Raw genomic sequence first — 23,730 nt, 5'->3', positions numbered from 1 at the left:
GACTTTATTTTCTAAACTAAAATAGTAAACTTAAGTTTACAAAAATAAAATTGGTTATGCAATGTTGAAAATCCAATAACAAGACCAGCTTTTATTTACATATTTTTTAAAACTTATTTTTGAATAAATATGGAATTGTTTAAAGATGCACTATGCGTAAATCCCTGTGCCTGTCAGATTCTCCCTCGGAGAGGTGGGTGTGGAGTCAGGTGGGTGGAGTCAGGTGGGTGGAGTCAGGTGGGTGGAGTCAGGTGGGTGGAGTCAGGTGGGTGGAGTCAGATGGGTGTGGAGTCAGGCGGGTGTGGAGTCAGGCGGGTGTGGAGTCAGGCGGGTGTGGAGTCAGGCGGGTGTGGAGTCAGGTGGGTGTGGCGTCAGGCGGGTGTGGAGTCAGGCGGGTGTGGAGTCAGGCGGGTGTGGAGTCAGGCGGGTGTGGAGTCAGGCGGGTGTGGAGTCAGGCGGGTGTGGAGTCAGGCGAGTGTGGAGTCAGGCGGGTGTGGAGTCAGGTGGGTGTGGAGTCAGGTGGGTGGAGTCAGGTGGGTGGAGTCAGGTGGGTGGAGTCAGGTGGGTGTGGAGTTAGGCGGGTGTGGAGTCAGGCGGGTGTGGAGTCAGGTGGGTGTGGAGTCTGGTGGGTGTGGAGTCAGGCGCAGGAGAGTAAGAATTGCAACAAGGGCGTTTATTTACAAGTCCATCAAAAGAACAGGCACAGGACCACAACAGGACCACAACAGCACCACAACAGGACCACAACAGGACCTCAACAGGACCTCAACAGGACCACAACAGGACCACAACAGGACCTCAACAGGACCACAACAGGACCACAACAGGACCACAACAGGACCTCAACAGGACCTCAACAGGACCACAACAGGACCACAACAGGACCACAACAGGACCTCAACAGGACCACAACAGGACCTCAACAGGACCACAACAGGACCACAACAGGACCTCAACAGGACCACAACAGAACAGGCACAGGACCACAACAGGACCTCAACAGCACCACAACAGGACCACAACAGGCCCACAACAGGACCACAACAGGACCTCAACAGGACCTCAACAGCACCACAACAGGACCACAACAGGACCACAACAGGACGACAACAGCACCACAACAGGACCACAACAGGACCACAACAGCAGCCACAACAGGACCTCAACAGCAGCCACAACAGGACCTCAACAGCACCACAACAGCACCACAACAGGACCACAACAGGACCACAACAGCACCACAACAGGACCACAACAGGACCACAACAGGACCACAACAGGACCTCAACAGGACCTCAACAGGACCACAACAGGACCACAACAGGACCACAACAGGACCACAACAGGACCACAACAGGACCTCAACAGGACCACAACAGGACCTCAACAGCAGCCACTAAAAAACAGGAGCGCAGTCCAGTCGAACACGGAGGAAACCACTCCTCTGACTAAACTCACGGAGGAAACCACTCCTCTGACTAAACTCACGGAGGAAACCACTCCTCTGACTAAACTCACGGAGGAAACCACTCCTCTGACTAAACTCACGGAGGAAACCACTCCTCTGACTAAACTCACGGAGGAAACCACTCCTCTGACTAAACTCACGGAGGAAACCACTCCTCTGACTAAACTCACGGAGGAAACCACTCCTCTGACTAAACTCACAGAGGAAACCACTCCTTTGACTAAACTCACGTGTGGAAAACAGTCCTCTGACTAAACTCACGGAGGAAACCACTCCTCTAACTATACTCAAGTGTGGAAAACAGTCCCGTGAAAACACCTGTTCATCAGAACAAACAAAACACAACCCGAACCAATGACAGATACACAAAACAATCCCGCACAAAACCCAGAGGGTAGGACGAGATTAAATACCCAACTGATTAACCTAAACTAGACACAGGTGACCAACAAGACAGACAAAACCAAACGAAACAGAAAAGGGATCGGTGGCAGCTAGTAGACCGGCGACGACGACCGCCGAGCGACGCCCGAACAGGGAGAGGAGCCACCTTCGGTGGAAGTCGTGACAGTGCCATTCTAATAGTTTGCCTAATTTCAGTTTTTGTGTCTAAACAAGCAAGTATAGTGTAGAGAATCATTGTACCATCTAAACCGCTGTGAAATATATTTTCCATAACCAAAAATATAGTATTTTCAGATGTTTGAAGCTGGGGTACAAAACCAAAAAGTAAAGCAAAAACTTAACAAAAGGACGAGAAGGATAGAAATAGAACAGATCTACTGCTTCTTAGACTTGCTTTCAATGAGAATGACAGATCTATAACACATATTTCTATGTGAATTTGGTGGGTCGCCCAAAAAGAAAAATGCCCGCGGTGCCATTGCATATGGTGATTTGTGATTCTTTTAATTAAGAAGTGGATCAAGTTAGTGGCTCCCAAACCACTAACGTGTTTTGGGCTGTCTTATGAGCCACCAAGAGAACAAACCCATTCTTTCTCTAGCCAGGCTTTGATCTTAAACCAGAACCCAAAAAGAATCAGCCACCAATGGGTCCCAACTCCTTTCTGACCAATTGGGAAAACCTGATCTAGGTTATTTAATTGTTTGCCTGCTTATTAAACTCACAAATAAATTTTAAAAAGCACCGTAATACCCCACAGGGGGGAAAGACACACTGACGTCACACAGAATGTTCAGCTGAGAGGAATAGGAAGTACTCCCCATCGACCGGGACTCCGTTTCTGGATACATAGCATTACATGACTTCCTGATTGATTACTCCACTATGGGGCTCAATAAAACTCACATCCTTTGATGGTTGGTCAGTGGACTTGGGAAACTCTACTTTTGTGTTCTATCCCAGAAGTAAGCTTTAACAGGTTACTGCTAAATTAAAAGTGATATTTCTAAAGCTGATTTGCTACATTATAATATTATTATTTTGTTCGGGGGTTTATAAGAGATGTGGTCCACTCTGTAACAGACTCAGAGGACTGATACAGACTGGACCATTTCTCTGTACTCTATCAGCCCTCTGAGTCTGTTACAGACTGGACCACCTCTCTGTACCCTATCAGCCCTCTGAGTCTGTTACAGACTGGACCACCTCTCTGTACCCTATCAGCCCTCTGAATCTGTTACAGACTGGACCACCTCTCTGTACCCTATCAGCCCTCTGAGTCTGTTACAGACTGGACCACCTCTCTGTACCCTATCAGCCCTCTGAGTCTGTTACAGACTGGACCACATCTCTCTACCCTATCAGCCCTCTGAGTCTGTTACAGACTGGACCACTTCTCTGTACCCTATCAGCCCTCTGAGTCTGTTACAGACTGGACCACATCTCTGTACCCTATCAGCCCTCTGAGTCTGTTACAGACTGGACCACATCTCTGGACCGTAAGAGACTCAGAGTTGATACAGTCCAGGAATGTGGTCCAGTCTGTAACAGAATCAGAGGGCTGATACAGTCCACAGATGTGGTCCTGTCTGTAACAGACTCAGAGGGCTGATACGGTACAGTATGGCTCTAAGTGTTACTTGGTGCCACTTGCCTTAGTCCCAAATCATTACAACACAAGTCACGACCTTTAACAGTCATCCCAGATTAACATAATCTAAATCCTTCCCATCTTTTACATATTACTGGTCCTGACATTTTTACAGTCTGCTGGAGATTTAAAAAAAAAACGAAAATCCAAACTAAAACCCTCCTTTGTTGGGATCAAAGGGCTTTGAAGTTTCACAGAGAACCCTGAATTGTCTCATTTCATTTTTAATCCCTCAGCCCCCAGTCTGTTGAGGTAATTTCAACCAGTAATTTCAACCACTGGATTGTTGAAATTAACAATCACTCTCTTATCAAGGCCTTGCCTTCATCAATAATTTTAGAATTGGGACCTCAACCTGAACCGACCAGATTTGTAGTTCCTTGAAAGCAACTAGCCTAACAAGTTCTAACAGCCAAAAGCCAGACCACCCAACCTATTGGACTCCTCAGAGCGAGCAGCAGATCAGCAAAACAGCATCACTTAATAATTTAATCATTGAATCGCCTTGGTCTTGGAAACTGTTTAATGGAATGGATCTGACCAGGAATACAGGTCCTACATAACCAGGAGTACAGGTCCTAAATGACCAGGAGCACAGGTCCTAAATAACCAGGAGCACAGGTCCTAAATAACCAGGAGCACAGGTCCTAAATGACCAGGAGCACAGGTCCTAAATGATGGGGAGCACAGGTCCTAAATATCCAGGAGCACAGGTCCTAAATAACCAGGAGCACAGGTCCTAAATGATCAGGAGCACAGGTCCTAAATAACCAGGAGCACAGGTCCTAAATGACCAGGAGCACAGGTCCTAAATGACCAGGAGCACAGGTCCTAAATGATGGGGAGCACAGGTCTTAAATTATGGGGAGCACAGGTCCTAAATGATGGGGAGCACAGGTCCTAAATGACCAGGAGCACAGGTCCTAAATGACCAGGAGCACAGGTCCTAAATGACCAGGAGCACAGGTCCTAAATGATGGGGAGCACAGGTCTTAAATGACCAGGAGCACAGGTCCTAAATAACCAGGAGCACAGGTCCTAAATGATGGGGAGCACAGGTCCTAAATGATGGGGAGCACAGGTCTTAAATGACCAGGAGCACAGGTCCTAAATAACCAGGAGCATAGGTCCTAAATAACCAGGAACACAGGTCCTAAATAACCAGGAGCACAGGTCCTAAATAACCAGGAGCACAGGTCCTAAATAACCAGGAGCACAGGTCCTAAATGATGGGGATCACAGGTCCTAAATGATGGGGAGCACAGGTCCTAAATGACCAGGAGCACAGGTCCTAAATAACCAGGAGCACAGGTCCTAAATGATGGGGAGCACAGGTCCTAAATGATGGGGAGCACAGGTCCTAAATAACCAGGAGCACAGGTCCTAAATGATGGGGAGCACAGGTCCTAAATAACCAGGAGCACAGGTCCTAAATGATGGAGAGCACAGGTCCTAAATAACAAGGAGCACAGGTCCTAAATAACCAGGAGCACAGGTCCTAAATAACCAAGAGCACAGGTCCTAAAAAACCAAGAGCACAGGTCCTAAATAACCAGGAGCACAGTTCCTAAATAACCAGGAGCACAGGTCCTAAATGATGGGGAGCACAGGTCCTAAATGATGGGGAGCACAGGTCTTAAATGACCAGGAGCACAGGTCCGAAATAACCAGGAGCACAGGTCCTAAATAACCAGGAGCACAGGTCCTAAATGATGGGGAGCACAGGTCCTAAATGACCAGGAGCACAGGTCCTAAATAACCAGGAGCACAGGTCCTAAATAACCAGGAGCACAGGTCCTAAATAACCAGGAGCACAGGTCCTAAATAACCAGGAGCACAGGTCCTAAATAACCAGGAGCACAGGTCCTAAATAACCAGGAGCACAGGTCCTAAATGATGGGGAGCACAGGTCCTAAATAACCAGGAGCACAGGTCCTAAATAACCAGGAGCACAGGTCCTAAATAACCAGGAGCACAGGTCCTAAATAACCAGGAGCACAGGTCCTAAATGATGGGGAGCACAGGTCCTAAATGATGGGGAGCACAGGTCCTAAATGACCAGGAGCACAGGTCCTAAATGATGGGGAGCACAGGTCCTAAATGATGGGGAGCACAGGTCCTAAATGATGGGGAGCACAGGTCCTAAATATCCAGGAGCACAGGTCCTAAATAACCAGGAGCACACGTCCTAAATGATGGGGAGCACAGGTCCTAAATGATGTGGAGCACAGGTCCTAAATGACCAGGAGCACAGGTCCTAAATGATGGGGAGCACAGGTCTTAAATAACCAGGAGCACAGGCCCTAAATGATGGGGAGCACAGGTCCTAAATGATGGGGAGCACAGGTCCTAAATATCCAGGAGCACAGGTCCTAAATAACCAGGAGCACAGGTCCTAAATGATGGGGAGCACAGGTCCTGAATGATGTGGAGCACAGGTCCTAAATAACCAGGAGCACAGGTCCTAAATGATGGGGAGCACAGGTCTTAAATTATGGGGAGCACAGGTCCTAAATGATGGGGAGCACAGGTCCTAAATGACCAGGAGCACAGGTCCTAAATGACCAGGAGCACAGGTCCTAAATGACCAGGAGCACAGGTCCTAAATGATGGGGAGCACAGGTCTTAAATGACCAGGAGCACAGGTCCTAAATAACCAGGAGCACAGGTCCTAAATGATGGGGAGCACAGGTCCTAAATGATGGGGAGCACAGGTCTTAAATGACCAGGAGCACAGGTCCTAAATAACCAGGAGCATAGGTCCTAAATAACCAGGAACACAGGTCCTAAATAACCAGGAGCACAGGTCCTAAATAACCAGGAGCACAGGTCCTAAATAACCAGGAGCACAGGTCCTAAATGATGGGGATCACAGGTCCTAAATGATGGGGAGCACAGGTCCTAAATGACCAGGAGCACAGGTCCTAAATAACCAGGAGCACAGGTCCTAAATGATGGGGAGCACAGGTCCTAAATGATGGGGAGCACAGGTCCTAAATAACCAGGAGCACAGGTCCTAAATGATGGGGAGCACAGGTCCTAAATAACCAGGAGCACAGGTCCTAAATGATGGAGAGCACAGGTCCTAAATAACAAGGAGCACAGGTCCTAAATAACCAGGAGCACAGGTCCTAAATAACCAAGAGCACAGGTCCTAAAAAACCAAGAGCACAGGTCCTAAATAACCAGGAGCACAGTTCCTAAATAACCAGGAGCACAGGTCCTAAATGATGGGGAGCACAGGTCCTAAATGATGGGGAGCACAGGTCTTAAATGACCAGGAGCACAGGTCCGAAATAACCAGGAGCACAGGTCCTAAATAACCAGGAGCACAGGTCCTAAATGATGGGGAGCACAGGTCCTAAATGACCAGGAGCACAGGTCCTAAATAACCAGGAGCACAGGTCCTAAATAACCAGGAGCACAGGTCCTAAATAACCAGGAGCACAGGTCCTAAATAACCAGGAGCACAGGTCCTAAATAACCAGGAGCACAGGTCCTAAATAACCAGGAGCACAGGTCCTAAATAACCAGGAGCACAGGTCCTAAATGATGGGGAGCACAGGTCCTAAATGATGGGGAGCACAGGTCCTAAATGACCAGGAGCACAGGTCCTAAATGATGGGGAGCACAGGTCCTAAATGATGGGGAGCACAGGTCCTAAATGATGGGGAGCACAGGTCCTAAATATCCAGGAGCACAGGTCCTAAATAACCAGGAGCACACGTCCTAAATGATGGGGAGCACAGGTCCTAAATGATGTGGAGCACAGGTCCTAAATGACCAGGAGCACAGGTCCTAAATGATGGGGAGCACAGGTCTTAAATAACCAGGAGCACAGGCCCTAAATGATGGGGAGCACAGGTCCTAAATGATGGGGAGCACAGGTCCTAAATATCCAGGAGCACAGGTCCTAAATAACCAGGAGCACAGGTCCTAAATGATGGGGAGCACAGGTCCTGAATGATGTGGAGCACAGGTCCTAAATGACCAGGAGCACAGGTCCTAAATGATGGGGAGCACAGGTCTTAAATAACCAGGAGCACAGGTCCTAAATGACCAGGAGCACAGGTCCTAAATGACCAGGAGCACAGGTCCTAAATAACCAGGAGCACAGGTCCTAAATGACCAGGAGCACAGGTCCTAAATGACCAGGAGCACAGGTCCTAAATAACCAGGAGCACAGGTCCTAAGTGATGGGGAGCACAGGTCTTAAATTACCAGGATCACAGGTCCTAAATAACCAGGAGCACAGGTCCTAAATGATGGGGAGCACAGGTCCTAAATGATGGGGAGCACAGGTCCTAAATGATGGGGAGCACAGGTCCTAAATGACCAGGAGCACAGGTCCTAAATAACCAGGAGCACAGGTCCTAAATGATGGGGAGCACAGGTCCTAAATAACCAGGAGCACAGGTCCTAAATAACCAGGAGCACAGGTCCTAAATAACCAGGAGCACAGATCCTAAATAACCAGGAGCACAGTTCCTAAATAACCAGGAGCACAGGTCCTAAATGATGGGGAGCACAGGTCCTAAATAACCAGGAGCACAGGTCCTAAATAACCAAGAGCACAGGTCCTAAATGATGGGGAGGCCGTTTTATGGCTGTAATAACTTCCTCACAAAGGACATAATTACTTCACTCTATACTCCGAGTCGATATTCACGTCATAACAAGGACCACGCCAACAAATTGGTGAACTTGTTTTTTTATATCCCATTGACACAATTTGGAAAAGAGACACCTCCATCATCGATATTTTGTTACACAGAAATAATGTTGTTCAGTGGGCAATGCTCCCACATAGGGAAATAGAGCCTGCGAGAAGAGCAATGTGGCTTCAGGCTATTCAGCGTGGCAGAGTGGGAAATGTGGGGACCCGGTGTCCAAGCAGGCTACACGGTAGCTACTGTATGTGTGTGCGGAAAACATTTCATCACAGGTAAGCAGTGGCCATTTTAGCATGTAAATCTGGGTGGGGCAAATGCATGCCAGAAAAGCCACAACACTAAACATACATTAATTGCACTATAACGGTGACACACGGTGCCCACAAGCGTAATTTATGAAGCAGCATAAGACATTTGAATGTATTTGAACAGGAAAGTGGCGCGGCGGTCCTTCGTTAGCAAATTTTGTCATCAAAGGGAAAGATGCCGGATTTACAATCCCAAATTGAATGACCGTTCAAAACGGATTGTCCCAGTTGCAATGCTTACAGTTAGCCACTGTCACCGATTCCTTACAAACCACTCATTGTTGAATTTGCGATCTCCAAATTGTTGTGTAATGTTTATGTCCAATGGCCGATGAGCACCGATACGTTTTATCTGCTGTGTCTTGGGAGCCAGACACAGCAGGGGATCAAACTGTAGAACCCAGTTCCTACATTTTAATATAAAAATGTATTTTATCAAACAAAACTATGCTACATTTTATCTCTGGAACCCTCAGGATGACAAATCAGAGCAAGATTACTGAATGTAAGAGGTGAATGTACCAAACCAGTTGCGTGATAAAGTTTTTGTTGTTGTTGTGCACTCTCCTCAAACAATAACATGGCATTTTCTCACTGTAATAGCTACTGTAAATTGGACAGTGCAGTTAGATTAACAAGAATGTAAGCTTTCTGACCATATAAGACATGTCTATGTCCTGGGAACTGTTCTTGTTACTTACAACGTCATGCTAATCACATTAGCGCACGTTAGCTCAACCAACTCATGGGGGGGGGGACACCGATCCCATAGAGGTTAAATGTTGTTTTGTAATTGACTAAAACAAGCTGACGACAAGAAAATTGCGTTTGGAAAAAAAGGGACGTTTTTGCAGTCAGCCAATGGGATAACCTAGGTAACCACAGGTTGTTTTTCCCACAGGCATGTGGGGCCGCGACGTTCTGTCTAATACCGACTGAGACTTTCTGCTACAGCCTGTATTTATGAGCCCAACTGTCAGGGGAGCAGCGGAACCGGCAGAACTTGGCCCGGTTCCAATGTGTAACTGCTCAGAGTTCAAATGCATAACTACCATTCAGTGATGTTGTAGGCTACTACAGGAGACTTCCCGTGGGAAGGGTAGCAGATATCGTGGCATCGGTCATTGAAGATGTTTCTCCAGTTAGTCATTGTGTAACGTAGAGTAGAGCGAGACATGAGAAATACAGAGACTGAGGAGTTGGGATTCAAAGAGAGGGATACAAGTAATTACAGCGGGGAATAATGATTGCTTTTGAGACCTTACTTCTTGTACTTTTCAAGAACCCACTGTGAGGGTATACAAGAACGACTGCCAAGCATATCTATCTATTCTCTTTGAAGATATTGACACTGTCTCACTGAGACAAACCCAGAGCCAACACCAACCTTCCTCCAACGGCCTGTTTTTTCGTGGCTACGGCGTGTCATGGCAGCTAGCCAACCCCGGACTGCTCTGTCCTCTGGTATCCTATCTGCAGCCTGCACGATAGGAGAGCACACACACACTGGCAAAACACTATCTTTCCGTGGCTGGACAGCCATTGGTAGTTTAAATAATTCCCCTGACTCACTTCCTAGGGGAAAACACAGGGGTTTACAAGGAGATGGGACATGCGTCCCAAACGGCATCCTATTCCCTATATAGTGCACTACTTTAGACCAGAGTCTTATGGACCCCTGGTCAAATGTAATGCCCTATAAAGGGAATAGCGTGTCATTTGGGATGCAGTAACTTACCCCGGGTATAATAGTCACCCTGAGGGACAGTTATTGACGTAGTGATATAGGGGGATGTGTGGTAACTGGTGCTTGATGTAGGGGGGATGTGTGATAACTGGTGCTTGATGTAGGGGGGATGTGTGATAACTGGTGCTTGATGTAGGGGGGGATGTGTGATAACTGGTGCTTGATGTAGGGGGATGTGTGGTAACTGGTGCTTGATGTAGGGGGGGGATGTGTGGTAACTGGTGCTTGATGTAGGGGGAGATGTGTGGTAACTGGTGCTTGATGTAGGGGGGGATGTGTGGTAACTGGTGCTTGATGTAGGGGGGGATGTGTGGTAACTGGTGCTTGATGTAGGGGGGGGGTAATGTGTGGTAACTGGTGCTTGATGTAGGGGGATGTGTGATAACTGGTGCTTGATGTAGGGGGATGTTTGGTAACTGGTGCTTGATGTAGGGGGGGATGTGTGGTAACTGGTGCTTGATGTAGGGGGGGGGGGAATGTGTGGTAACTGGTGCTTGATGTAGGGGGATGTGTGGTAACTGGTGCTTGATGTAGGGGGATGTGTGGTAACTGGTGCTTGATGTAGGGGGGGATGTGTGGTAACTGGTGCTTGATGTAGGGGGGGGATGTGTGGTAACTGGTGCTTGATGTAGGGGGGATGTGCGGTAACTGGTGCTTGATGTAGGGGGGATGTGTGGTAACTGGTGCTTGATGTAGGGGGGGGATGTGTGGTAACTGGTGCTTGATGTAGGGGGGGATGTGTGGTAACTGGTGCTTGATGTAGGGGGATGTGTGGTAACTGGTGCTTGATGTAGAGGGATGTGTGGTAACTGGTGCTTGATGTAGGGGGGGATGTGTGGTAACTTGTGCTTGATGTAGGGGGATGTTTGGTAACTGGTGCTTGATGTAGGGGGATGTGTGGTAACTGGTGCTTGATGTAGGGGGGGATGTGTGGTAACTGGTGCTTGATGTAGGGGGATGTTTGGTAACTGGTGCTTGATGTAGGGGGATGTGTGGTAACTGGTGCTTGATGTAGGGGGGGGATGTGTGGTAACTGGTGCTTGATGTAGGGGGATGTGTGGTAACTGGTGCTTGATGTAAGGGGGGATGTGTGGTAACTTGTGCTTGATGTAGGGGAGGGATGTGTGGTAACTGGTGCTTGATGTAGGGGGGGATGTGTGGTAACTTGTGCTTGATGTAGGGGGGGGATGTTTGGTAACTTGTGCTTGATGTAGGGGGATGCTTGGTAACTTGTGCTTGATGTAGGGGGGGGATGTGTGGTAACTGGTGCTTGATGTAGGGGGGGATGTGTGGTAACTGGTGCTTGATGTAGGGGGATGTTTGGTAACTGGTGCTTGATGTAGGGGGGGATGTGTGGTAACTTGTGCTTGATGTAGGGGGGGATGTGTGGTAACTGGTGCTTGATGTAGGGGGGGATGTGTGGTAACTTGTGCTTGATGTAGGGGGATGTTTGGTAACTGGTGCTTGATGTAGGGGGATGTGTGGTAACTTGTGCTTGATGTAGGGGGGGATGTGTGGTAACTGGTGCTTGATGTAGGGGGGGATGTGTGGTAACTTGTGCTTGATGTAGGGGGATGTGTGGTAACTTGTGCTTGATGTAGGGGGATGTGTGGTAACTTGTGCTTGATGTAGGGGGGATGTGTGGTAACTGGTGCTTGATGTAGGGGGATGTGTGGTAACTGGTGCTTGATGTAGGGGGATGTGTGGTAACTGGTGCTTGATGTAGTGGGATGTTTGGTAACTTGTGCTTGATGTAGAGGGGGATGTGTGGTAACTGGTGCTTGATGTAGGGGGATGTTTGGTAACTGGTGCTTGATGTAGGGGGATGTGTGGTAACTGGTGCTTGATGTAGGGGGGGGTGTGTGGTAACTGGTGCTTGATGTAGGGGGATGTGTGGTAACTGGTGCTTGATGTAAGGGGGGATGTGTGGTAACTTGTGCTTGATGTAGGGGAGGGATGTGTGGTAACTGGTGCTTGATGTAGGGGGGGATGTGTGGTAACTTGTGCTTGATGTAGGGGGGGGATGTTTGGTAACTTGTGCTTGATGTAGGGGGATGCTTGGTAACTTGTGCTTGATGTAGGGGGGGGATGTGTGGTAACTGGTGCTTGATGTAGGGGGGGATGTGTGGTAACTGGTGCTTGATGTAGGGGGATGTTTGGTAACTGGTGCTTGATGTAGGGGGGGGATGTGTGGTAACTTGTGCTTGATGTAGGGGGGGATGTGTGGTAACTGGTGCTTGATGTAGGGGGGGATGTGTGGTAACTTGTGCTTGATGTAGGGGGATGTTTGGTAACTGGTGCTTGATGTAGGGGGATGTGTGGTAACTTGTGCTTGATGTAGGGGGGGATGTGTGGTAACTGGTGCTTGATGTAGGGGGGGATGTGTGGTAACTTGTGCTTGATGTAGGGGGATGTTTGGTAACTTGTGCTTGATGTAGGGGGATGTGTTGTAACTTGTGCTTGATGTAGGGGGGATGTGTGGTAACTGGTGCTTGATGTAGGGGGATGTGTGGTAACTGGTGCTTGATGTAGGGGGATGTGTGGTAACTGGTGCTTGATGTAGTGGGATGTTTGGTAACTTGTGCTTGATGTAGAGGGGGATATGTGGTAACTTATTTTTGATGTAGGTGGGGATGGGGGGGTGTGTGTCTTTTTGTCATATTAAAGAAGTCTCGAGGTATTGCTCACCTTAGGGATAAGCTGTAGATCACACTGTCTACCAAGAGAGTTCTCATCTATATTATTCGTAGCCGTCTATTTACCACCACAGAACGAAGCTGGCACTAAGACCGCACTCAACCAACTCTATAAGGCCATAAGCAAACAAGAAAATTCTTACCCAGAGGCAGCGCTCCTAGTGGCCGGGGACTTTAATGCAGGCAAACTTAAATCAGTTTTACCAAATTTTTACCAGCATGTTACAGAGGAGAAAAAATTCTGGACCACCTTTACTCCACATACAGAGATGCATACAACGCTCTCCCCGCCCTCTATTTTGCAAATCTGACCATAATTCTATCCTCCAGATTCCTGCTTACAAGCAAAAATTAAAGCAGGAAGTACCAGTGACTCGCTCAATACGGAAGTGGTCAGATGATGCGGATGCTACGCTACAGGACTGTTTTGCTAGCACAGACTGGAATATGTTCCGGGATTCATCCAATGGCATTGAGGAGTATACCACCTCAGTCATCGGCCTCATCAATAAGTGCATTGACAACGTTGTCCCACAGTGACCGTACATACATATCCCAACCAGAAGCCATGGATTACAGGCAACATCCGCATCGAGCTAAAGACTAGAGCTGCCGCTTCCAAGGAGCGGGACACTATTCCGGACGCCTATAAGAAATCCCGCTATGCCCTCAGACGAACCATCAAACACGCAAAGCGTCAATACAGGATTAAGATTGAATCCTACTACACCGGCTCTGACGCGTGTCGGGTGTGGCAGGGCTTGAAAACTATTACGGACTACAAAGGGAAACCCAGACGCGAGCTGCCCAGTGACGCGAGCCTACCAGACGAGCTAAATGCCTTTCATGTTCGCTTCGAGGCAAGCAACACTGAAGCATGCACGAGAGCACCAGCTGTTCTGGATGACTGTGTGATAAAGCTTTCGGTAGCCGATGTGAGCAAGACCTTTATCTTCTTGCGACTACAGGGGGTGCTGTTTACTCATTAGCATATTTGCATTACAGATTAAACGGCTTCCTACTCTCCTACTTTATCGTACAATATACATATTATTACTATTATTGGATAGAAAACAGTCTCTAGTTTCTATAGCCGTTGGAATTTTGTCTCTGAGTGGAACAGAACTCATTCTACAGCAATTTCCCTGACATGGAGTCAGATTTCACACATTTTGGCCCCTGATCTGGAGTCAGTTTAAAGGCCACTGTGAATGCTATAAGGATACGGACACTGCTTGCGTCTTCCCCTGGATGCCTTTACGTGATGACGCTTTGAATGGTATCGATTGCCCAATCACAGCCACTATAAAACAAAAACACGTGTAGGTAGGAACTCCTTTCCAGCTGCGCCGGACGCACGGTGGACACCGACCCGTTCTTTTTCCAAGCATTAGTGGAGCCAGTAATATTTCTCAGGTCATGTTTTTACTCGTTATAGGAGTTAAAAACATCATAAGGTAGTTAATTTAAACCGTTTTATAGCAATTTATATCCGTTTAGTGCGCATTTTGGGACATTTATTTCTGAGACTTTTTGAAGAGCCGGGCAGGTTTCCAGTTCATGCCGAACGCAGTTGGCATTTCCACATGGCAAGAGGACAGCTTTCGACCAAAAGACGATTAGACCCAAGAAAGGATTCTTTGCCCAAGATTCTGATGGAAGAACAGCTCAAAGTAGGAACAATTTATTATGATAAATCGTGTTTCTGTCGAGAAATGTTAATCGCTTATGACGCCATTTTGTTTGACGTAGCTTCGCTTGGCGCAAACTGTAATGAAAAGTAAGGATAATTAAAAAAATGTAAATCAGCGATTGTATTAAGAATTAAATTGTCTATCAATCGCTGTCCACCCTATATTTTTTAGCCACGTTTATGAGTATTTATATATACGACTAGATCACTGTCTAATATGGCGCACGACATTGTCTGACCAGCTGGGCAACTTTTGTCATTGTCTAACCATGATTTTGGTGGCTAAATATGCACATTTTCGAACAAACTGTATATGTATGTTGTAATATGATGTTACAGGAGTGTCATCGGAAGAATTCTGAGAAGGTTAGTGAAAAAATTAATATATTTTGGCGATGATATGATATCGCTCTCTTTGGCTAGAATCAGTGCTCGGGTAACGTTTGCGTATGTGGTATGCTAATATAACGATTTATTGTGTTTTCGCTGTAAGACACTTAGAAAATCTGAAATATTGTCTGTATTCACAGGATCTGTGTCTTTCGATTAGTGTATGCTGTGTATTTTTACGAAATGTTTGATGATTAGTAATTAGGTAAACACGTTGCTCTATGTATTTATTCTAGTCCATTTGTGACGGTGGGTGCAATTGTAAACTATGATATCTACCTGAAATATGCACATTTTTCTAACAAAACCTATCCTATACCATAAATATGTTATCAGACTGTCATCTGATGAGGTTTTTTCTTGGTTAGTGGCTATCAATATCTTAGTTTAGCCGAATTGGTGATAGCACCTGATGGAGTAAGAAACTGATGGAGTTAGAAAAGTGGTGTCTTTTGCTAACGTGGTTAGCAAATAGATTTACATATTTTGTCTTCCCTGTAAAACATTTTAAAAATCTGAAATGGTGGCTTTATTCACAGGATCTGTATCTTTCATTAGGTGTCTTGGACTTGTGATTTAATGATATTTAGATGCTACTATTTAATTGTGACGCTATGCTAGCGATGCTAATCAGTGTGGGGGGGGGGGGGTGGTGCTCCCGGATCCGGGGTAGATGCTCGTTAGAGGTTAAACAGGTCAACATTCACAAAGCCATGGGGCCAAATGGATTACTAGGACGTGTACTCAAAGCATGCCGGACCAACTGTTAAGTGTCTTCACTGACATTTTCAACCTCTCCCTGACTGAGTCTGTAATACCTACATGTTTCAAGCAGACCACCATAGTCCCTGTGCCCAAGGAAGCGAAGGTAACCTGCATAAATCACGGCGGTAGAGATGATGTGCTTTGAAAGGCTGTTCAAGGCTGACATCAACAGCATCCTCACAGATATCCTGGACCCACTCCAGTTCGTATAACAACCCAACAGATCCACAGATGACGCAATCTCACTCTGCGCTGCCCTTTCCCACCTGGACAGGAGGAACACCTATGTGAGAATTCTGTTCATTGACTACAGCTCAGAGTTCAACACCATAGTACCCACAAAGCTCATCACTAAGCTAAGGACTCTGGGACTGAACACCTCCCTCTGCAACTGGATCCTGGACTTCCTAACGGGCTGCCCCCAGGTGGTAAGGGTAGGCAACAACACGTTTGCTACGCTGATCTTCAACACTGGGGCCCCTCAGGGGTGTGTACTTAGTCCCCTCCTGTACTCCCTGTTCACCCACGACTGTGTGGCCAAACATGACTCCAACATCATCATTAAGTTTGCTGACGACACAACAGTGGTAGGCCTGATCACCGACAACGATGAGACATCCTATAGGGAGGAGGTCAGAGACCTGACCGTGTGGTGCCAGGAATACAACCTCTCCCTCAATGTGAGCAAGACAAAGGCGCTGATCGGGGACTAGCGGACAAGGCTGGCCGAACAGGCCCCCATTAACATCAACGGGGCTGCAGTGGAGCGGGTCGAGAGTTTCAAGTTCCTTGGTGTGCACATCACCAACGAACTATCATGGTCCAAACATACCAAGACAGTTGTGAAGAGGGCACGACAAAACCTTTTCCCCCTCAGGAGACTGAAAAGATTTGGCATGGGTCCCCAGATCCTCAAAAAGTTCTACAGCTGCACCATCGAGAGCATCTTGACCGGTTGCATCACCGCCTGGTATGGCAACTGCTCAGCATCCGACCATAAGGCGCTACAGAGTAGTGTCGTGCGTACGGCCCAGTACTTCACTGCAATCCAGGACTAATATAATAGGTGTCAGAGGAAAGCCCATAAAATTGTCAGAGACTCCAGTCACTGAAATCATAGACTGTTTTCTCTGCCACCGCACGGCAAGCGGTACGGGAGCGCCAAGTCTAGGACCAAAGGCTCCTTAACAGCTTCTACCCCCAAGCCATAAGACTGCTGAACAATTAATCAACTGGCCACCAGACTATTACATTAACCCGCCCCATTTGTTTTGTACACTGCTGCTACTCGCAGTTTATTATTTATGCATAGTCACTCTAACCTGCACTCTGACTCGGTACTGGTACACCCTGTATATAGACATTTACATTTAAGTCATTTAGCAGACGCTCTTATCCAGAGCGACTTACAAGTACATACATTCATACTTTTTTTGTACTGGCCCCCCGTGGGAATCGAACCCACAACCCTGGCGTTGCAAGCGCCATGCTCTACCAACTGAGCCACACGGGGCCCACATATAGCCCCATTATTGGTGTGGGGGGGGGGGGGGGGTGTAACTGTTAGGGGATGGATCACACACAGATGGTCTTCACCCATGTATTTCAGTTGATCAATACAGCTGGGATATCACTTATAATTAAGCAATATGGCCCGAGGGGGTGTGGCATACGACCAATATACCACAACTAAAGGCTGTTCTTACCCATGACGCAACACCGAGTGCCTGGATACAACACTTAGCTGTGGTACAGTATATTGGCCATATATCACAAGTCCCTGAGGTGCATTATTGCTATTATAAACTGGATACCAACGTAATTAGAGCAGTAAAACGCTAAATGTTTTGTCATACCCGTGGTATACAGTCTGATATACCACAGCTGTCAGCCAATCAGCATTCAGGGCTCAAACCACACAGTTTATAATGTCAGTTATACCATGCAAATTAGTGATGTGTGTTTTCTTGAGTGTGTTACTGTCACTTCATCACACATTGTATACAAGGCTTTGTCTTTACAGTCACACTGTGACTTCAGTTACACACGTTCAGTTTAAATCTTATTCTGGACAGTTCAAATGCTACAGGTTTTTAAAAGGGTAATTTCCTTTTTTTTTTTACTTCCTGAAAGTCCCCTCTGAACTTGGCATGAAACTCAACAGGCTGAACTTCTAAACGTCCAGGGTTGCATAACTTGTCTGTTTAAAAAAAAAAAAAAAATTGCTGAGTGACTGTTGCCGTGACAACAGGAGAAAAACAACATAATTTTCATAAGACACTCGCTCTTTGCGGCCAATCAAAATTTCACCTTTTTCTCCACATTGGTCTTTGGGAGATGGATGCAAAAAAATAATCACTCTTTACGGGAGCCAGGCCTTGGCTCAACAGCAGCTAGCAGAATCCGGGATGGAAACGTCTTAAAATTGCATTCCAAATGTCACTCTAGTCCCTTCATAGTGCGCTGCACTAAATTAGTGCACTATAAAGGGAATAGGGTGCCATTTTGGACTCAGACTTACTGTCTAAAAGGAGGTTTTACAGCCTCAGCTGGAGACACAGGGTCATGTTTGTGTGGGTATCAACAGGATTTACGGCACAATAGCAGTCAAATAACTCTCCCCCTTTGATCCAGCAGTGTGACACAGGGTTTGTTGAACTGAAAGGAGATTTTTTTTTTGTTGGGGGGGGGGGTAGTTTGTTTTCAGTATTATGGATACTTTATTGTTGACCCTTCAAAAGATGGTTCTTAAAATAGCTACAAAAGAGCACCCGAGGACATGCAAACACTCCTTAGCTTGGCGTGAGTTAATGTCAGTAATTCAAAAGTCTGAGCTAAGAACTTATTTTTTCTTCTCAGTATCATGGACCCTTAAAATAGCTACACAAGAGCACCCAAGGACACCCTGCCTGGTAAGAGTTATATCATAGGTTTTTGAAGCCCTTTCTCTGAAATCAGTGACGTATGAAATGTGAAATTAATCACACAAAAAATGTGCCTGTATAAAGATAGAATACATGACAGAAATTATTTTTTTATATTAACCCAATGCAAGGACACAGGGAAATTGTATCAATAACAACCACAGCAATATTGACTTCATAGAGTCCTAAATTTGCTGTATGACAGATCTAAAATCTAAACAAATAAGAACATATCAGTAAAACATGAAAGACCAGCCATTATTACTTTAACACTGTTTCCCTGGCCATTGGACCACGAGTACGAACTAACTCAGTTATTCTCTGTTGTACATTCTTCAAATTTGTTTGTTTATTAGGAAGGAATTCGAATGCCTTTTTTCAAATTCATGCTTTTAAATGTTATTTTCAGAGCAGAAACAAACGAATATGATTGACTTTAAACTTGGACTGGAGCAATCGGTTAATAACGAGATAGAGACACAGTCCAGCTCTTGACATACCAGGGCACTATGCGGACGTATTTGGAAACGCTGAAGTTTGAAATGTTCCCCTGTTAATATTGTTTGCGTTGTTTTAATCGGTGTAATTTCGGTCTCTCTTATTGAGATGAAAAAATAAATAAACCATAATCTAGCTGGGCGAAAACCTTAGCTGGGATAGCGTGACCTTGTAGCGATAAAATACGAGATTACATAACATGTTATAGTACTATTTGGGAAAACGACACTATGTTTGGCATTTGTCATGAGAATTAAGCTTGTGCAAGTCTTTTTTAGGGATGTTGATGTGGATTCGCTTAATCATGAGGCACCATTAAATACAGTAGGAGCAGCTGTAGTTTAGTAGCGAACTTCCTGCTCATCCAAGACACATGAGACACTAATCAAGAGACATGACAGCAGTTAAGTAGCAAACTTCCTGCTCATCCAAGACACATGAGACACTAATCAAGAGACATGACAGCAGTTAAGTAGCGAACTTCCTGCTCATCTAAGAGACAAGGCACTAATAAAGAGACACGCCTACAGTTTAGTAGCTAACTTCCTGCTCATCCAATATATAAACTATATACAGCCTCCTCCATTATCAACAAAATGACTTCATTCCACTCTTTACATCCTCCTTGATTGTGGTCTGCTGGGTCTCTGTGCCTGGACCTCAATTAGTCTATTGACTCTGTGATACAGAGAGGGTCAATGTGATACAGTAATGGAATCATTGGTAAAACTTTGGACACAAGGTACATTCAGAGCTTGGCAGTAATAATATCTTCTCTGTGAAGGCGAGAAAGCAAACACTATTGTTTGCTCACGGACCATGACTCTTGCTCACACTGCCTAAATACCTTCTCTTTCAACCTTCTTTCATTCCTCCTCTGCATCCCCCTTTCATCCTCTCATCTCCACAGCTCCGGAAGAGAGGAGAGAGGAAAAACAACAGCACACATCCAGGTGTTTCTCTGGTCTCGATGCGACCCGCAGAAATGATCAGATAGGAGCCCCATCTAGTCGTCAATATGCTCTCATCCATCTGCTGAACGCTCTTCTTGTTCTGGGTTGGGGCTAGATGAAGCCTTCTCCGTTGATAAAACCAAACCAGCTAACGCCAGCGTGTTGACACTGAACAGAGGAAAACTAAGCTCTGTTGGGATATAAGTTATAATTATGAACACAGTCTTAAGTCATCAGGTTACCCATGTGAATCTGATGGGGATGTTGATGTTTTTTTTATTGTAAATGTGACACCTTGGCATTACATGACTGCTATATACAGTATGGCGTTTACAAACCTTTATTTAATGACTTAAATTCTGACTATTAATCAACAGGTTCTTCTCTGTTCGGCCTTCCAAAGTCACAACATAAACTCTTAACTTAATAAAGGGATGATGTGGCCGGTGACACTTTGCTTCTTGAAAGTCCAATATCTTGGAAACTTGATTGCTGACTTACAAAACATTTTGGGACTAAATCGACAAGGACTAATGAAACAATACCAAAATATAGTTTTTGAGTGGATTTGATGCTTTGATGCTGAACAGCTCCAGATATCATTAAACAGGCATCCATCCTTGCATCAAAGACCAACAAAAAGTTACCGCGCAGTCTCAGACACACACATCTGCTTAAAAAATGTGGCATGGTCAGCACCTTCCCGGGAGGACAATGTGCGGGTTTAGCGCTCTCCTCATAAAAACCATAGTGAAGTTGTGATCTCCATCTCTCCATGCCTAGTAGCAATGAGCTGAGCCACAGCACAAACTGGTCTCAGAGCATTTTGTATTATTATGTACGTAAATCCGGGGACACTCCATTTAGTATGATATGTTACTTTTCGTATGATATGTATGAATTTGTCATTTGTGAAGGTCCATCACCCATTTCATATGATATGTAACAAATTAAAAATCATATTATATGTTGCGAATTTACAAAATGTACAATATTTAATACATTTTCAAATCATACAATATGTTACGAATTTGCGAAACCTATGATATGTTATGAATTCTAGCTAGGTGGCTAACATTAGCTAGGTGGTTAATATTAGCTAGCTTGCTAACGTTAGCTAGGCTAGGAGTTAGGGTTAGGTTAAAGGATTAAGGTTAGGGGAAGGGTTAGCTATCATGCTAACTAGTTGAAAAGTTGCTTAAATGCTAAAGTTGTCTGTGTTGAAATTCGAACTTAAAGATTGCGAACTCGCAACCTTCGGGTTGCTAGACCTTTGCGTTACACGCCCACTCATTCACCCCGACTAACTGACCTACTTTGGTTTTTGCCTTAAGTAACCATCTGTCTTATGTACCCACACCAAATGCAACATACCATATTGATGTTACGTCTAGTCTTTGAGACCAGGCTACACAGGGATGCTAACAGCTTGGCAGTCCTAAACAGAGAAACCTCGTAAAAATACTAACCGTTGACGTTGGCATGGTAGCCCCGTAAAACAAATACCACCCACAGCCATATTTCACATGTGAACTCCCTCAGTTACATTTTTCACTTCTTTCATGAGATAAATCCACGAGTGGAGGGGTGGCTGCCGGATGTGAAGGAAAGTGCCAGAATAATCCTTATTAAGGTTCTATTCAACCCGTATCAGGGAAATTCAGCATTGCAGCGCGATGTTCCGGCGTTAGTGGAAACTGCATTCATGGTAAACGCTGCAGGCGTCGGCTCAATAGGACATTTTTCAGCAATACAGACTGAATAGAGCCCCCAGTTAAAACCACAGGAATTCACTCAGCAACAGCAGCAGCAGGCTACTACGCTCAAAGTGTGGGGGGTGGGGGGGGGGTAATTTTCTGCCAGTGGGGCTTGTGACCTACAGAAGTGAGGTACTATAGCGAGGGCTTTCCGTGTTAAGCCGCTAAGCCCTCCGTGATTTAGCAACGTTCTGCCTGCCTGGTGGACATTTTGAAACGACTCAGGTAAAGCCCATTTCCCTCCAACCTTCCGCCCTGCCATTAAACCCATGGGTAGATAAGTACAGCAGGTATGCAGAGTATTTGTCACACTTAAGGGGCATGTAAAGACTGTACTTGAATGCAAAATCATTTCGTTTTTTTCTACTCCCAAAACTTGAACACAATGAAGGGGCAATGAGCTTAAGAGCCCCCCTCAAAGACAGCTTCTTTCTACTTGATGCCCAATCATGTTTTTTCCCTTTCCCTCTCTCTTATACTGCACCTCCCTTTCCCTCTCTCTTATACTGCACCTCCCTTTCCCTCTCTATCATACTGCACCTCCCTTTCCCTCTCTCTCACACTGTATTCTTATAGCAGAGAGAAAGAACAGAGGACAGAGAGAGCAAAGAAACTGCAGCACAATGGGAGTTCCATCTACCCAGCTGCTGTGTGTGGTGTGAGAACCAGGGTGTGAACCAGGGTGTGTGTGTGGTGTGTGAACCAGGGTGTGTGTGTGGTGTGAGAACCAGGGTGTGTGTGTGGTGTGTGAACCAGGGTGTGTGTGTGGTGTGAGAACCAGGGTGTGAACCAGGGTGTGTGTGTGGTGTGAGAACCAGGGTGTGTGTGTGGTGTGAGAACCAGGGTGTGTGTGTGGTGTGTGAACCAGGGTGTGTGTGTGGTGTGTGAACCAGGGTGTGTGTGTGTGTGTGTGTGTGTGTGTGTGTGTGTGTGTGTGTGTGTGTGTGTGTGTGTGTGTGTGTGTGTGTGAACCAGGGTGTGTGTGTGTGTGGTGTGAGAACCAGGGTGTGAACCAGGGTGTGTGTGTGGTGTGTGAACCAGGGTGTGTGTGTGGTGTGTGAACCAGGGTGTGTGTGTGGTGTGTGAACCAGGGTGTGTGTGTGTGTGTGTGTGTGTGTGTGTGTGAACCAGGGTGTGTGTGTGTGGTGTGAGAACCAGGGTGTGAACCAGGGTGTGTGTGTGGTGTGCGAACCAGGGTGTGTGTGTGGTGTGAGAACCAGGGTGTGAACCAGGGTGTGTGTGTGGTGTGTGAACCAGGGTGTGTGTGTGTGGTGTGTGAACCAGGGTGTGTGTGTGGTGTGTGAACCAGGGTGTGTGTGTGGTGTGTGAACCAGGGTGTGTGTGTGGTGTGTGAACCAGGGTGTGTGTGTGGTGTGAGAATCAGGGTGTGTGTGTGGTGTGAGAACCAGGGTGCGTGGGTGGTGTAAGAACCAGTGTGTGTGTGTGTGTGTGTGTGTGTGTGTGTGTGTGTGTGTGTGTGTGTGTGTGTGTGTGTGTGTGTGTGTGTGTGTGTGTGTGTGTGTGCATGTGTGTGAGAACCAGGGTGTGCGTGTGGTATGAGAACCAGGGTGTGTGTGTGGTGTGTGAACCAGGGTGTGAACCAGGGTGTGTGTGTGGTGTGTGAACCAGGGTGTGTGTGTGGTGTGTGAACCAGGGTGTGTGTGTGGTGTGAGAACCAGGGTGTGTGGGTGGTGTAAGAACCAGTGTGTGTGTGTGTGTGTGTGTGTGTGTGTGTGTGTGTGTGTGTGTGTGTGTGTGTGTGTGTGTGTGTGTGTGTGTGTGTGTGTGTGTGTGTGTGTGCG

General features: G+C 46.3%; 1 non-coding gene across 1 annotated transcript; it reads right to left on the bottom strand.

The window, feature by feature from the left end:
* Positions 1-17,235: 17,235 nt before the first annotated feature.
* trnaa-ugc (transfer RNA alanine (anticodon UGC)) lies at positions 17,236-17,311 on the bottom strand. The gene has a single exon. It is a non-coding gene; the product is annotated as a tRNA-Ala (tRNA).
* Between the last annotated feature and the right edge of the window lie 6,419 nt (positions 17,312-23,730).

The sequence above is a fragment of the Salvelinus fontinalis genome, chromosome 20 (assembly GCF_029448725.1).
Source record: "Salvelinus fontinalis isolate EN_2023a chromosome 20, ASM2944872v1, whole genome shotgun sequence".
Taxonomy (NCBI): Eukaryota; Metazoa; Chordata; class Actinopteri; order Salmoniformes; family Salmonidae; genus Salvelinus; species Salvelinus fontinalis.
This window is presented reverse-complemented; position numbering and strand designations above follow the sequence as displayed.